Genomic DNA, 16,054 nt, shown 5'->3' with positions numbered 1-16,054 from the left:
CAAGCTCACACCTTGTTGTGGCCATTTGCCATAGACGGGCCACGCTCATGAAAACATGTTTTCTATCCGTTTTGGAAAAACATCGTACACTTTGGAAAACTTCAATAAACTACCCGTGTCACAAGAAAGCCGATGAGAAACGATTAACTACCAAGTCGTAGGTCGGAGCGACTGGAAGCATTCCATGTACGAGCGAAGGACGACTTCATATGTATTTTACATAAGATAAATACTTTTTGCATACAACTTAGTTGAAATGTAGAATCTCTTATTTTAATGTTATGCAGGCCGGATAAAACCTGCTGTGCGACGAAAAACCTCCCCGCGTGATTGGATCCACAAGAGCATGAAAGACCTGGTAAATAAGCTCATGACCTGGTATACGGACGATTATCCACGCATCTAGCTCGTACTACTTATATGGAATCGAAGGCTCGATCTTCCCATCATTCGATCAACGGCGCAGCAGTTGTTCACTCCTAGACGTTAGAAAGCCCCATTTGTGCTTGCTGAAAAGCGTGATCTGTTTATACAGTATTCGCTGATCGGAAGAGGTTAATTACCTAGTAGAGAACCATTCGGGCCCCTGCTTTCTCATACCTACCGTCCTGATTCACCATACGCGATACTGTATCCATGGCATCATCACTAAAGCTTGCTATGCTAATTGTAGCTATCACGTTGGCGCAGCAGCTCGTCGACCCGATAACTCGCACTGAGGCGGCGGATGAGGACCCCTTGCAGGACTTCTGCGTGGCTGATCAGTGGGCGCAGGCGGCCGGAATCACAACCGTGAACGGTCTGCTGTGCAAGAATCTCCAACAAGTGGAGGCCAAGGACTTCGCCTCTCCTCTGCTTCGCCAGCAAGGCCAGTTTAACAAGGCGCTCGGCTCCGCTGTGCAGCTGGCGTCGGCCCTCACCTTCCCTGGACTCAACACCCAAGGCCTGTCCGTGGCCCGCATCGACTTCGCGCCCAATGGTGGGCTTAACCCTCCACACGTCCACCCGCGTGCCACCGAGGTTCTCTTCCTTGCCGAGGGCACGCTTGTGGTAGGCTTCGTCTCCACCACCAACAACACCCTCTTCCAGCAGACCCTGTACAAGGGCGATCTCTTCGTCTTTCCCCGCGGTCTCGTCCACTTCCAGATCAACCCGGACAAGAAGAAGCCTGCCCTCGCTATCTCCGCGCTCAACAGCCAGAACCCGGGCACCTCCCAGGTCGCCCCCGCTCTGTTCGCCACCAAGCCTCCGCTGCCCGAGGACGTGCTCCAGACCGCCTTCGCCATCGACAAGGACGAGGTTTATAGCCTCATTAAAAGCGTCGCCACCACACTGCCGTGATCATGTTAATTCGTGTCACACCCTCTCGACACATCGTTGCTACACAGTCGAGGTTTACAACCTCATTAAGAGTCGCTACCACACTTTTGGAAATCATAAAAAGTAATCCATCGATCGAGAGGTCACAAAAACATCCTGATATATGTCGCACTATGTTAACACATTATTGCTATACAAATCAATATGCTTAGGCATTATTCTTAAAAGAATCCATATTGTTGCCATTACCTTTCTTCAATACTGTGCCTTATTTTTACACACAACACTTACAAATTTGAGAATCATAAAAAATAAACCATCAAGAAGTCACAAAAATATGAGGTTTCATGTTCCATGCTTCCTAAGTTTGTTTATGAAAAAATTTATCGAAATGGGAAGCACTAATAACGTTACGCAATAAAAACCCTTCTATGCAATATAGTTATCATAAATATCACAATAATCACTATTATTACTACCTTATGGAATTTTTAAACTTCCCTACTACTACTATCGCTACTGCTACTACTACCACTACTATGATTGTGACTACTACTTTGATTTCTGCTTCTGCTTTGCTACTATTAGTATTATTTTTGCTATAGCCACTAGATTAGGTGTCACTAGCCAATGTGGCACATATCAAGTCTTTATGTTAGCGAGCATAATTTCACCATATAGAAAAGACAGACACATTCAAACAATAAAGGCAATTATAATTGTATGGAGTAAATGCACTAATGCATGTTTAACTTTGTTGCTTCCCCAAGGATTCCTTTATTGAACATGTAAGATACTACATAAGTTCAAAAGAAAGGGTATTATATTTCGTAAAATTTACAGGATTATATTTAAAATTTAGATTTTTAATTTATAATTTAAAAAAAGCTATAAGTTTACTAAAGTAAAAGGAGTCCTTTGAAGGTCTTATAGCATATAAAGAAAGGGTATTTCTTGATATCCTTTGAATGCACATTATATAGATGATTACTTATAGGTAAACCCCCCCAGGCTACTTCACACTCTAAAACCAACTCTAAGAAAATGGAGAAAAGAATGCAAGAGTGCAAGAAAACAAAAGACTTGATTGAAGCTTGATTGTATTCATTGTTGTACAAGTAGTGTTTATATACAAGCATGCCTCATAAAGAGGTCAATGTGGAAGGTGGGCAGTTAGTGGAAAACGATATGCACTTGGTATGTGCTACATGATAAGATGATCATAAATGAGAAGAGTTTGAATAGATAATATTTGGTGACTTTGGAAGGCTTACATAAGATATTTGAATATTCTTCCAACATCCCCCCTTAAATGGAGAAAAGAGGCAGATTTAAAAATGATTGCAAGGAAATGAGTTATTACTTTATATCCCCCTACAAAAAGGAATGTGTAGTCTATGTGTGTACATGGGATAACGTTCATGTGGTGTGGTGTGTGTGATGTGTTTATGTGTTAATGTGGGTGGTGGGGTATGAGTGTGTTTGTGTATTTATGTGGTAGGGGTGAGTGTGTTTGATGGTTGATGGTGGTGCAACTTTGCGGTAGATGCAATAGGGCAATGGAAACTTGTGGTGGGAAGAGGTTGGAGGATGATAGTGGCTACTTGAGATAGTGGATGGGTGGCTTGTGGCATGTAGCATGGAGGAGGTGGATAAGAGAAGTAGGCACTAGTCATGGTGGAGATTGAGGGAGGTGAAGATGGGTATGGGGAGAACGATGGTGACTGGCAATAGTAGCAAGGGGGAGCCATAGGAGATGATGTTGAGTGGTAAAAGAAGGACACTATGGAGGGCCTGGTAGCCATTCAACAACCATTAGGCCACCAATTGAGTTGTTGGCAGGGTGGTGGAGAATACTAAGTGACAAAGATGGAGAAGAGTGGGGAGTGTGGCATTGGCACCATGGTAGGAGTGGCCAACTAGAATGGAAAATGGGAAGGTAACATGGATGATGGCAGGAGGATAAGATATGTAGGGGAAGGCCTTGGCTGTGAGGTTATAGGGCACATGCAAGTGGTGGGAAAGATGGGATGCATGGACAGCGAGTTGTCGACATGGCAGGCAAGGAGATATGAATAGGCTAGTGGATAGAGAAGGTTGATTGATGCTCTCTTACACATGTAAGCACAAGGCCACAACTAGTAGCAATGGCAAGAGTGTGGTGGGTGTGGCCATAGGGAGGTGGCAAGTGATGAGATAGTGAGGTCCAGAGGGAGGTCAAGGAAGGCATGAAGAGCAATAGGCAATGTTGGTGCATAGAAGCAAGTGGCACGACGGCATGATAGAGGATAGGATGATGGGTGGAGTCATATGTGGGAGCTAGGAGCAGTGTTAGAGCGTTTAGGGTCGAAATTCTACCATGGGGGTAAGAGACAATAGGGTGAAGGGAGATTCAAGGAGTTGATTAGATGAAAGAGAATGAGCTCAAAGAAATAGAAGATGTAGAAGAATACTCACAGAGATGAAGCCTCTCAGTTTATTTCTCCATTATGAGAATATAAATCTCTTGTAGACAAAAAAGTGCATAAAACAATACCTTCCTCTATGCTGCTCAAACCGCCAATCTGATGCCTCCATTGGCTCTGAAAGGGGGGTAAAATAGCATGACACGTGACCAGAATTCTGGCATATCACTCCTTCATCTCCCACTTCAAAGTGTTGTTCATTGCTTTAAAATAGTGATTGCGCATCATGCAATTTTTCCAATCCTTCTTTTTACATAAAATCATCTCAAAATGGTTAAAGTACTTTCTTTTACATGTCATCCTATTCTAGAAGTTGTCTACAGTTCTTGGATTTTTACAAGAGATAATATCTTAAATATCAAAAATTGGCTAAACTGTCCAAAAATCTAATATTTCTTAACTATCCACACTACAGACATTAACATTAATGACTAAAATGGCATTTTCTTACTAGATCAATAAGAAAGCTTCACTCTAGAGTTTTACACACTCTGATGGCATAGCGACACGACATCCATCCCCTCCTAACCTACACGTCCTCTTACATGTGCCAAAGTCTTATGGATCTGCAGTGTCAGAAGAAGTATCTAGTTGTGCCATGTCAATGTCTTCATCTTCTACCTCTTCTTCTTTCATATTCTCATGTTTATGCTCAGTGTCCAATTCTTTTAACTCATATGCTGAAGACTCCCTATGTTAAAAGAGCTTGATACGTTTTCCAGCCCACTGAAATCCTTAGAGCTGTCCCATCCATCTCATTTAGTGCATACGTAGCATTATAAAAAACAAACCTTACCACTTATTAGCCAAACCACCACTTTGCCATCTTCTGACTAGCATTATGCTGATTTTCCAAGCTACTGTCATAAACTAGTACCTAGTCCCCTTCTTGTATAGCTCGTGGTCGAAGTCTCTGTTGCTTTTCAAACCTCTTCTTGTTCTCGATCCTTGCAGTCTTCAGCTTTTTCATGGCTGTCTCAATGTCTTCATGCCTTCTTTCTAATTGTCTAATGCACAGGGTCAACAACTCTTCTCTATTCAAACCCTCTTTCCATGGTAGAACACTCCAAGTAGCAATAGTCTCCTCAATAGGCATGATTGGTTGTTGTCCATACATTAATTCAGTACACATATGCCCTGTAATTGCACTATGAGTGGTCCTATGAACCCACAAAGCAAAGGGTAACAATCTTGGTGACTCTTTCATCTTGCCCTTGCATGACTTTGCTAATGCTTTAATCATAGGTTGATGATCTCTTTCACTTTTTCCATTTGCTTTAGGATTATAGGCTAAATTTAAAGCCAGCTTGATACCAAATTGTGAAAAGAATTGATGAGCCTCATTTGCATCCAATTCTCCTCTATCTTCAACCACGTTGCCAACACAACCATAATTGCAAAAAGACTTCTTCCAATAAGAATCTGCAAACTTCTTGAGTAGTCTTTGTACTAAGAGCTCGACCTTCCACTTTATTTGTCAAGTCTTCTTATGCAAGCACAAGATCATATTCCATAAACCTTTAGGCATAGTAACCAAATCAACTACCCACTTGTAATGCATAGAAAATGGATAGGTCGGTTGCAACCCATCTCTGTGCTTTACCATGGAATACATGTGAGAGACGCTACATGATTCCACATAATGCTCCACATCTTTATACATGTTTTGCCATCAATACTTCTCTCTAGCCTTAGCGAATGTGCCCCAAACTCCTCTATGTCCAACCCATAAGCTTTCATGAAACTCCTACATCACCTATCGTTGAGATGTTGTATCTCCCAATACACATACTAGAGCTTCTCTCTTTTTCTTTGCATGCCTCCATAAATATTGGTCTTTCAAGAAAGACCCATAAGCTTTTCTTTTAATCCTTTTGAATTAAGCTTTAGATCACTCATCCTTGTTTGTCATGAGGCTAAGATATTGGCCTCTATTTTTAGCCAATCATCCTCATACAACTCTTCCAAAAATTGTGTTCTTAATGAAGCATAGCATTGATGATGGTTTCTCTCTACTGCCCATCTCTTCTTCATGGTTGTAAGTTTTTTTCTGATTACTACTGAAATCCTTGTTACAAGAGTTGTACCTGTAGTAACAACATACACATTCCCTGTTGTTATAAAGCCATTTTCAGCACCTACCACATCATCCTCTTCATCTTCAAACCTTGCTCATGAAAGCATGTCAGCTATGGGGTTACCTCTACCTCCAATATGCTAAAAATTAGGGTTAAGTGACTTTATATATGCAATCAACTGTAACATGGCAATATCAGGAGTTCAGCAATTTACTATCATGCTCAATAGAGGTAGACAATTAGTCTCTACCACTACATGTGCTCCCATAAAATACCCCCTATCATAGTTAAGGGTTATCACAACATCCCAAAGCTCTCTTTTGACCTTAGAATACCGCCATTGCCGTTCACTGAGGACCTTTTCTCCAAACCAAATGGCATACCTGTTCCCATCAGCATAATCTTGGCCCACTTCCCAACCAATGCCAATTGGGCTTGTATCCACAGTGAGAATAATAGGCTACCCATTCTCATAATTTTCTCTCTTTAGTGTTGGAGTAGAAATCAATAAGCGTTTTAACTTCTAAACGACTTTCGTATGATGTTTACCCCACCAAAACTTTTGCCCTTTTCTCAAGAGTTGATGTAAACTTTCAGCCACATGAGGAAAATGTGGAATCCATATCAAGTAAAAGATACATGCACCCAAAAATATTCTCACCTTGGATACATTCGAACATGTCTCTCTCATCCTACTTATGGCTTCAATCTTTACCGGTGAGGGATTTCTCCCATACAGTCCACATATGTGCCCAATAACTAATACTTCCTCTATTCCAAAAACAGACTTTTCTCTAGATAGAGTTAAATTCACTTCTTCACGATGGCTCAAAATCGTGTCACAATCAATAATATGATCACCCACACACGTTCTACATCCTTGATCATTCAGCCCTTCATTATTCTCATGGATATCATACCCTTTTATTGGCACATCATCAAGAAAGGGTAAGGTCGATTGAGAAATATACTCCCTCAAAACTTTATGCATAGCATTCACCATATGCACCACTCAATTGGTTGCTCCCTGTGGAAGCATACACATCCTAATAACCAATCCAAGTGGTGTCTTCATGGTGGTGATATTCTGGCTTTCCAATGCAAGCTAGAACTGATCATATCATGCATATAAATCTTTAATAGAGTAAATTGCCTTGCCTGCAAATTCATCCACTATCGCGCCTGATTCAACATTCCTTATGGTGAACTTATCAACTGGTTGTAGATCTTGTACAAACCTCAAAGAACCATTCTTCTTTGGAAATGTAAACCACTGATTCGAATATGGAGCTAAAGAGGGCTCCAAAATCCACATCATGATCTTCTCGTTCAGAAGCTCAAGTAGCTTAGACAAATATGCCCGAGGTACTAGAATAAGCTTTAAATTCCACGGCACATGAGGTACTGCAAAGATCACCAAAGGTGCAACTATTATCAACACATCCAATTTCATTTGGCTGAAATGCAAAGGATTTCCCATGCCTTGCCAACATCTCCAAGAAAGAAGCTATTTTTATAGGCAAAAGAAAGCTTGTATCACCAATTTTCAACTTTTGCAAAGTTTCAGCTGTAAATTTATGTTCTACTCCATGTGGATCCCGTAAACTAGGATGTTGAGTCATTTTTTCAGCCAACCCATCACTTTTAGGTGGTAAAGGAAAATCCATAGGCTTAACCTTCTTTGCAACTATTTTGTACTTTATGTCCACCCTTGCTTCAATCCTATTTTGTAGCCCATATTGCAGCCCATAACATTCATGCTCATCAAACTCTTGAATGACTTCATACATCTCTAAAGTGTCGACAGAAGTAACCTCTATTTCTGTCCTATTTTTAGCATTAATTGCTAGAGAAATTTTAGCCACCGTATCAACATCAACCACACCTGAGACTAACCTTTAAATACCTTCATTTGCAGTCATCAAACCATATATCTTCAGTTCTTTTTCAATCCATCCTACATATTTCTTTTCAGCCCTACACATGGTTGAAATATTCTTAAAACTGCCAAGACTACATGCTGTCCATTCCTGCAATCCAGACACAAAAATAGTTTTCCCCTTTCTTGGAGGCATAATTATCTTCTTAAATGCACTGCCATAGTCTCCACTTACAGCAGTGTTGTCTAAAAACCCTTAAACTCTTGTGCATTAGGTTGCATAGGATTATCTCGTAGCCTATCGCAATTGCGGGGATGATTCACACAAACAGTGAGAAATTGTACTGCCTTTGTATTGTCTTTAGTCCAAACCCGAGCATATAAAGAACCATCATCCAAGCATTTTGTTTCTAGCGTTGATTTCGAAATGTAGGGTTGTCCCAAAATCACCAGATATCTTCATAAATCCTACAGAAAAAAATGATATTCATCCCTATAATCTCCAATACTCACGGGCACATTCGAACAAGCCGCATAAAGATCCCCTGATGAATTGTTTACTACCCGCATGTGCCATCTCAGATCTACATCAATCGTCCAACCTCCATTGTCATACAAGTTGCCTGTCGCCATAACATTGATTTCGGAACCATGATCCAAGAGAGCTATGCAAGGTGTCTTTGTATCTCCCACTTTAACAATTGTTTTTGTTGTAGCACAAGCCCAATGCGTTCGTGAATAATGGCTGCTTGGAAAACAATGAGCATCTTCTTCTTCATGCCTTGATGATGGACATCCCCATTATACATAAGCTTCTCTCTATGCTTATTGCTGTCCATAAGACCAATTTTAGCCACAAGCTTATTGTCTCAACTCCCATTTAGCCCACTTTCAACATCATCCTATTCCAAAACAACATTACATGCATCATCATATTCCCTCTGAAGACGTTTCTCTATGTCTTTGTCAACCTGCATCAATCCTTGCAAAATTTCACCATCAAACTTTCTTTTTTGTTTCAGCATATCAATGATTGCATCATGAAATCCATGCTTTGCGATTCAAAGAACTTGGCCAAGTGTGAATTTCACTTTACTACCGAGTATGCGATCTTCCAAGACCTTTTTAAGGTTTGTGGCATTCTTAAGATCTGATTCACCTCTTACTGGGCTGCTTGCCCCTTTTCTTTCCTTCTTGTTTCTTCTTTTGAGACGAATCCTCCATAATATGCTCAAGTATGGCTCTTTCAACCTCTTTCTGTTGCTTTGTTTTACTTCGTGTTATGCGTTTAGATGGGCCTGAAAAGGAAGGACTAGTAGTATCCTCATCTCTTCTTCTCTTTTCTTCCACAAGAGCTTCTTAATTATGAACCATGGCCAAATAAGCATAGGCTAAAAATGAATCCACTGATGCACTCCATCCTATTCTCCCTCCTATACTCTAACTTGCATCAGCCAATTTAGACTTTGCTGTTTACCCTTTTCCATGCAATCTAATGCTTGCATCCAAACACGAGATTTTGCTTCAGCCATGCCTCCTTTACGAGCTTCATCAGTCCTTTGAATTCTCAATCCATATGTGGCTGCATCTATGGCAACAAATGATGTCCTTGCAGCAATCTCTTCCAACCTCTTCTACATGCCACCATTTCCAAATTTTGGCTATATTGGAAGACCCGTTTCTATTGCATGTATTTTTTCATCTTTCCAAAAGACTAACCTTTTTTCTTCCACTTCATGGTAGGCTGTACAATCTCACTTTCCATGCTATAAATCGTAACACCAAATGCATCTCCTCTTGTATCCTTCTCTATATGGCCTTTGGGCTATTGCGTGATCCTTCTCTTCTACCTTGACATCCAGTTTTTTGACCTTTGCATTAATTTCTATCAAATTCAGCCTCAAATGACGCATGCCTTTGATTAATTCATCCACAACATCACCTTTAAGAGTCAGACCAACAGGTATAGCCGGTTGTTCTGTCGTAGTTACAAGTGTCTTGGATGCAATTTCAGCCCCTTCTGAGTATTAGCCAAGCACTAGCGGGTGTGTGCCTATACCCCATCTTAATTTCATCCGCTCTCTCTTTACCAACATATGCACTTCTTCAGTTAAATTAGTCCTATTTCAGAAGAGGCATATTCTAAATGATTAGTAAGTCCTACTGCTACCCTATTTCAGAATAAACATATTGTAAACAACTAGTCAACTTATCGTGCAATACAGGATCTGCAACCTTTAGAAACAAATCAATTTTCGGACTCTCCAATGATTGCTACTCATCGACATCCAACTGCACATACAGACTTTCAAATTCATGAAGCAAAGCTATAGCAGCCAACCCTTTATTGGGATTTTCAATCCAATCTATAAATGTCTTTTTATTTACCAATCCTACATCTTCCAAGAAAAACTCTTCTCTCAAAGCTTTCTTAAAAGCTATCCAATCAGTATCTCTTTTATGTAACTCATCAACCCGATCATGCAAAGCATGCATGGCCAAATGGGAGAAATACCGATTCCATGCATAATCCGGTACCCCATGAAACAACATCTTTCTTCATACAATCAGATGAAGTCCTAAACATTTTGACCTTTAAATTGTTTCAATTAGTGTCCCACTGCTTGTAATGCATTCACAACTAAGGAATCAATTATTTCTACTTCCTATCGAGTATGCATCTCTTGTTGTAACAAGAATTGTTGATATTGTTGGTACTCCAACAAAGCAATCATCTGTTGTAAAGCATCACCACCACTTGATCTAGTAGAATCCCCCATCTTTACACACCTTTGCTGTCGAATTTCACGTCTGGTTCACAACTGTCAGAGCCTTTGGGGTAGAAAGTCTACCGTGGGGATAAGAGACAGTAGGGTGAAGGGAGATTCAAGGAGAGGAGTAGATGAAAGAGAAGGGGCTCAAAGAAATAAAAGATGTAGAAGAATGCTCACATAGATGAAGCCTTTTAGTTTATTTCTACATTATGAGAAGATAAATCTCTTGTAGACAAAAAACGTGCATACAAAAATACATTCCTCTATGCTGCTCAAACCACCAATTTGATGCCTCCATTGGCTCTGAAAGGGCAGTAAAATAACAAGATACCTGACCAGAATTCTGGCACATCACTCCTTCATCTCCCACTTTGGAGTGTGTCGCGCAATTTTACCAATCCTTCTTTTTACATAAAATCCTCTCAAAATGGTTAACTACTTTCTTTTACATGCCATCCTATTCTAGAAGTTGTCTACATTTCTTGGATTTTTACAAGAGATAATATCTAAAATATCAAAAATTGACTAAACTTGTCCAAAAATCTAATATTTTTAAACCATCCACACTACAGACACTAACATTAATGACTAAAATGGCATTGCTCTCTAGATCAATAAGAAAGTCGCACTCTAGAGTTTTTTACACTATGACTTTGTAGCGGCACGACAGTGGGGCCCTTGGTGGGTGTGGTTGCCTTGGAGGTGATGGAAGCGCATGGAGGTATAAGGACAATAGGGTGGATCCATAGGCAAGCAAGGGCAGCTCTTGCTTCCATGAATGGTACTGGGCAAGAATATCCCTATTTTTTTTAGATAGGGGTGGAAATGGGTAGTCCCCCCCTTTTTTTCTTACTTCCTCTTCATCTTCTTCTCCTTCTCCTTCTTTTTTCCATTTTTCTCTTCTTTTTCTTCTCTTTATCCTTCTCCTTTTTTTAAAATCTTTTTCTTTCTCTTCTCTTGCAGGTGCTTCTTCACTCATTTCTTCTTTCTTTTTCTTTTTATCATCTTTCTCTTCATTTTTCCATCTTTCTTTTCTTCTATTTTTTTTCTTTTCCACCTCTTTCTCTTCTTCTTCTTCTTCTTTTTCTTCTTCTTCTCTTTTTAACTAACCTAAACCACGTATACCAACCACATTATCATGATAAATTTTTTAAAAAATAGAACCATACAACTACAATTTCCAATGCAAATGCATCCCATTTGATATCATCAAAAATTGGGTAGTCCCCCCTTTTTTTCTTACTTCCTCTTCATTTTCTTGTCCTTCTCCTTCTTTTCTCCATTTTTATCTTCTTTTTCTTCTCTTTCTCCTTCTCCTTTTTTAATAATCTTTTTGTTTCTCTTCTCTTGTCCTTCTTCTTCAATCATTTCTTCTTTCTTTTTCTTTTTCTCTTATTTCTCTTCATTTTTCCATCTTTCTTTTCTTCTTCTTCTTCTTCTTCTTCTTTTTCTCCTCGTCTTTTTTCACTAACCTAAACCACGTATACCAACCACATTATCATAATAAATTTTTTAAAAAATAGAACCATACAACTACAATTTCCAATGCAAAAATGGATATCATCAAAATTCAATGATTTTTTAAAATAAAAAAAGAAGAATAAAAAGCACCATCATATCCTAACTACAATATGTAGAATGTTCTTTTCCAATGTTATTACGAATCAACACTCTCAATAATCCAATAAAAAAATATCAAATCTGAAGTACTTGCAAAAGAATTTTGGGTTAGCAATATAATGCCCCCCGGTTGATGTGTCCTTGGTCTTGGCAATGGAATCAAAATGTTATGCTACAAGAGCTCAACGTAGTGGGACTTTGGACACACTCTTATTCCTTCAAGAGCTTCGATGTAGGAGAATCAAATGAGTATCTCTTCTCACATCGTTTTTCACACACAAATGCAAGCATTCGTTTATAGTGATGAGTGCTATGGGCTTCCTTTAATCCCATGAAGAATGGGGTTTGCATACTCCACAATCTAAATGAGTGCTCCTTCATCTTTCAATCATGTGTGATCTCCACATGCAAAAGAGAAGCATGGGCATGACAAGAGAGAGTGCTTAGATAGATGATGAGTAGAGCTTCAATCTCTTGGTGTCTTAGTCTCACTCTCTTGCTCTCAATCTCTCACTCTCACCCTCACTCACTCTCTCACAATGAAATTAGGAAGGCACATGTAGATTATAAGCGTTGATCTCTTGAAAAAAAACTAGATCAGTTTACCATACTAGGCAACTATAATGCCATAAATGTACCTACATGAACATCTTATTCTATTCTCACAGTCATCTTTTTTATACATGATTTCTAGGGTTAGTTTTTCCCATCCCTCCTAGATATCCAACCCACTTTAGGAATTTAGGAGGTATTATTTCCATTTTAAGAACATTGGTTGAATATTTTTACTAGCCACAAATGGAATTTAATGTTTATAACTTTGTTTTTGAGTGTTTAATTTGTCAAAGAGTCAAGTGACACCATGGTAAGCAATATGGTTTGTTAATGCCTTTAACAATTCTTGAACATCCATGTGAACATATTTCAATGGATTTTATAATTGGTTTGCTTAACACACAAGCTAATCATGATATGATTTGGACTATGTAGATTGATTTAGCAAACAAGTATATTTTCTACCATGCAAGAAAACATTAATTGCATCTCAAGCTGTACAATTTTTTTTAAAGATTGTTTTCACTAACCATGGTTTGCCAAAAGTTATTATTTTTGATTGTGCTAAAGGTATAAAGGGTGGGTTTGGTCGTGTGTGACAACATGCTTGCTGTGAATCAACTTTGCCAAATCACAAGTGTAAACAGAGGCTTGATGGATTTATGAAACTGGTTCAGGAGTAACACGGTGTGAATACTTGCTAGATAGGAGAATAATAGTTGATTTGAAGCCTTAGTATAAGCTTTAGAAATTTTAAGCTTTGCAAAAGAAAGCTTTAATAAGTCATTGGTAGCACGCAGAATGGCTGTATATTTTAGATGATGTCAACATCGATCAGCACATGCTGCTACCACGAATTCGTGAAATCATGGAGATTAAGCCTTTCTTAAGATGTTTTAAAGCTTTTTAACTCCAAAGTTAGTAAACCTCTTCTTTGCTTCTCTGTCATAAAAACCATTTACAAAGGATCTTTAGAGGTGGCCCTTCGCCTCTTGGGAGAGGTCTTTTGTGATTTGAGAATGTAGCTGGGTGTTCTTCACCTCCAGAAACACACGTGTATTGACAGTTTATCATGAGATAGTCTATAGAGCTCGTTCATTTCAAGATCTTAGCCTTTGCGTGAGATGATAAGCGATTGGAAGGCCTTGATCTTAGCTTCGCTCTGATACCACTGGTGCATAATTCGGATGCTGTATGCGTGCGTAGTGAATGCCGGAGGTCCCCAAGAACAAAGAACTCTACAAAAGCTTCATAAAGGAAAAAAGAGATTTTGCACGATAAGAGACAAGAATACGAATTAGGTGCAATCTCCCCCCATACCTTGTGTGATCACTTCACAAGCCATGTATTTACAGATTTATTAATCTCCAAGCTAAAAAAAGGCCCATTTTACAATTAGCATGCTTTTGGCTTTTGTGTTTGCTTTTTTTCAAATAAAGAGTAAAGTGTTTGGGCATCTTAAAAGTCGAGATGTGCCCAAATACAATGTTAAATAATGAAATATTTAGCCAAGAGTTTATGTACATACAAAATAATAAATGTTTGTCAAGCACTTTAATAAATAAGCGTTCCTAAATAAATATTGGTGCCATGTCTTTAGTGATAAGGCGTGCATCCATCAAAAATAATAATTATTCTAAGTATTTTGAATTCATATCATCGCCTAGTGCTTCCCAACGCCACCACTGCCTGCTCTACTCATCAACTGAAGCATTCACAATTGTTAGAAAATAATAAGATAAACCCGACAAAAGTGAATATCTAGCAGTCTTCAGCTATAAAATAATTAAATAGGTTGGAACTCTGTCCAAACTTTGATTTAATTCGAGTGCACTCTAAAGTCTTAAATGTCCATTTATTTAATATGTATTTTGCGCAATCACCCACTCTAGAATCATCCACGTGCACATTAAATTAATCTGACACCTAAAAAGGACAAGCGCCCCCGTCAACTTCTCGCACAAGGAATCCACATTGTGTAGTACGAGCCCCGACAAAATCCACTATTCTCAGGAACCTCCAACATTCTCAGGAATCAAAAATTTGCTAAAGAATGTGTGTGAGGGTGAAAATGGGTTGCTCTGTTATACTAGGCAGCTCAATGATAAGGCGTTCAAAGTATTTACAACTTGCCAAGCAACCATAAATAATTTTCATGATGTGATCGTTGCACATCAACTTTATATATAGCAGCCCATAGGACAAGTGGTATAGCTGAATGACACTATAATTTAACAAAACAGTCAAATTATTTCAATACAGGACACTATCCATGACGTTGGTATCTCATATGAGGAGGCAAAGGCACAATTGGACCACCTAAGAAAGATAAAAAACAAGCTAACATAGGAGCGCAAATGAAAAAAGAAGCCAATCAATGAGTTAATTGTAAATAGCGGCCAATAGAAGTGATGTTTCGAAGCATGTAAGCTAGCTCAGAATGAGAATCTAGGCGAGGGCGAGGTTAGATCATGTATTACTAGATTGCTGAAGGCAAGCACATTGAAAAACGCTTTGAGAAATCCTAGGTTTAAGGCTATGAAGGAAAATGTGATTGAGTGCACATTAAAAGATGTGTCAAATGAGTTCTTAGCTGTGGATGCACAATTCATTTGTGACAGACTCATATTAGTACAACGACTTACTCAAAGATATTCAAAGGTATAAAGGGTGGGTTTGGTTGTGTGCTAAAGATATTCAAGTGTATATTTCACAATGGCTACCAATGGTGGATCCAGACAACAAAATGCTATGGTTGCTGAAGGACGATGATAGACTGACCGGAGATGTGGTGGTTAGAAATGGGGTAGAAAAAAGAATGGATGTTGCAATGGAGGAGAAGGTAAATCCCTTTTGTATGTTGCACCATGCCTCTATGGAAACGTGGCTCTCTAGGTACCAGATCTCTATGTAAGATCGAGAGAAAGCGCGATCTAAATTTCGACGTAGTATGCACCATGGACCAATTCGATATCCCAAGGGCATGGAGGAGATGCCGCGGTTCATGTCAACGCGATGGTTGCATGGAGTGTTGACCGTAGCGTCTCGCGAAGGGGTGGAGGTCTCAATGGAGGAGTGGGAATTCTCGAGGGGATGTAGTCCAAAGGTGATGACGTGTTTAGGATTTGTCGTATCTATATTTTATATGTGACAACTAATTTAAGCGTGGTCGCATCGACGACATTTTTGCATGGAGCGTATTGACACAATGCGCTCCACAATGAACTCTGGTATCATGGCAAGGTTCGAGCAGGAGAGCCGACGACGAGCAATGGATCGAAACACGGTTATAGATGAGATGGAGTATTTTGGGAACTTGCAAAGTATTGTTATAGTGGATTGCCATAGCTTCTCCATGATACT

The 16,054-nt window shown here is 39.3% G+C and overlaps 1 pseudogene; it reads left to right on the top strand.

Moving 5' to 3' along the window:
- Positions 1-636: 636 nt before the first annotated feature.
- On the top strand, positions 637-1,510 carry LOC148034861 (germin-like protein 8-2 pseudogene; annotated as a pseudogene).
- The last annotated feature ends 14,544 nt before the right edge of the window (positions 1,511-16,054 follow it).

This window comes from Lygodium microphyllum, chromosome 6 (assembly GCF_053477565.2).
Source record: "Lygodium microphyllum isolate KBCC chromosome 6, Lygodium_microphyllum_v1.1.10, whole genome shotgun sequence".
Taxonomy (NCBI): domain Eukaryota; kingdom Viridiplantae; phylum Streptophyta; class Polypodiopsida; order Schizaeales; family Lygodiaceae; genus Lygodium; species Lygodium microphyllum.
Note: the sequence above shows the minus strand (reverse complement) of the source record. Positions and strands in the feature narration are given on the sequence as shown.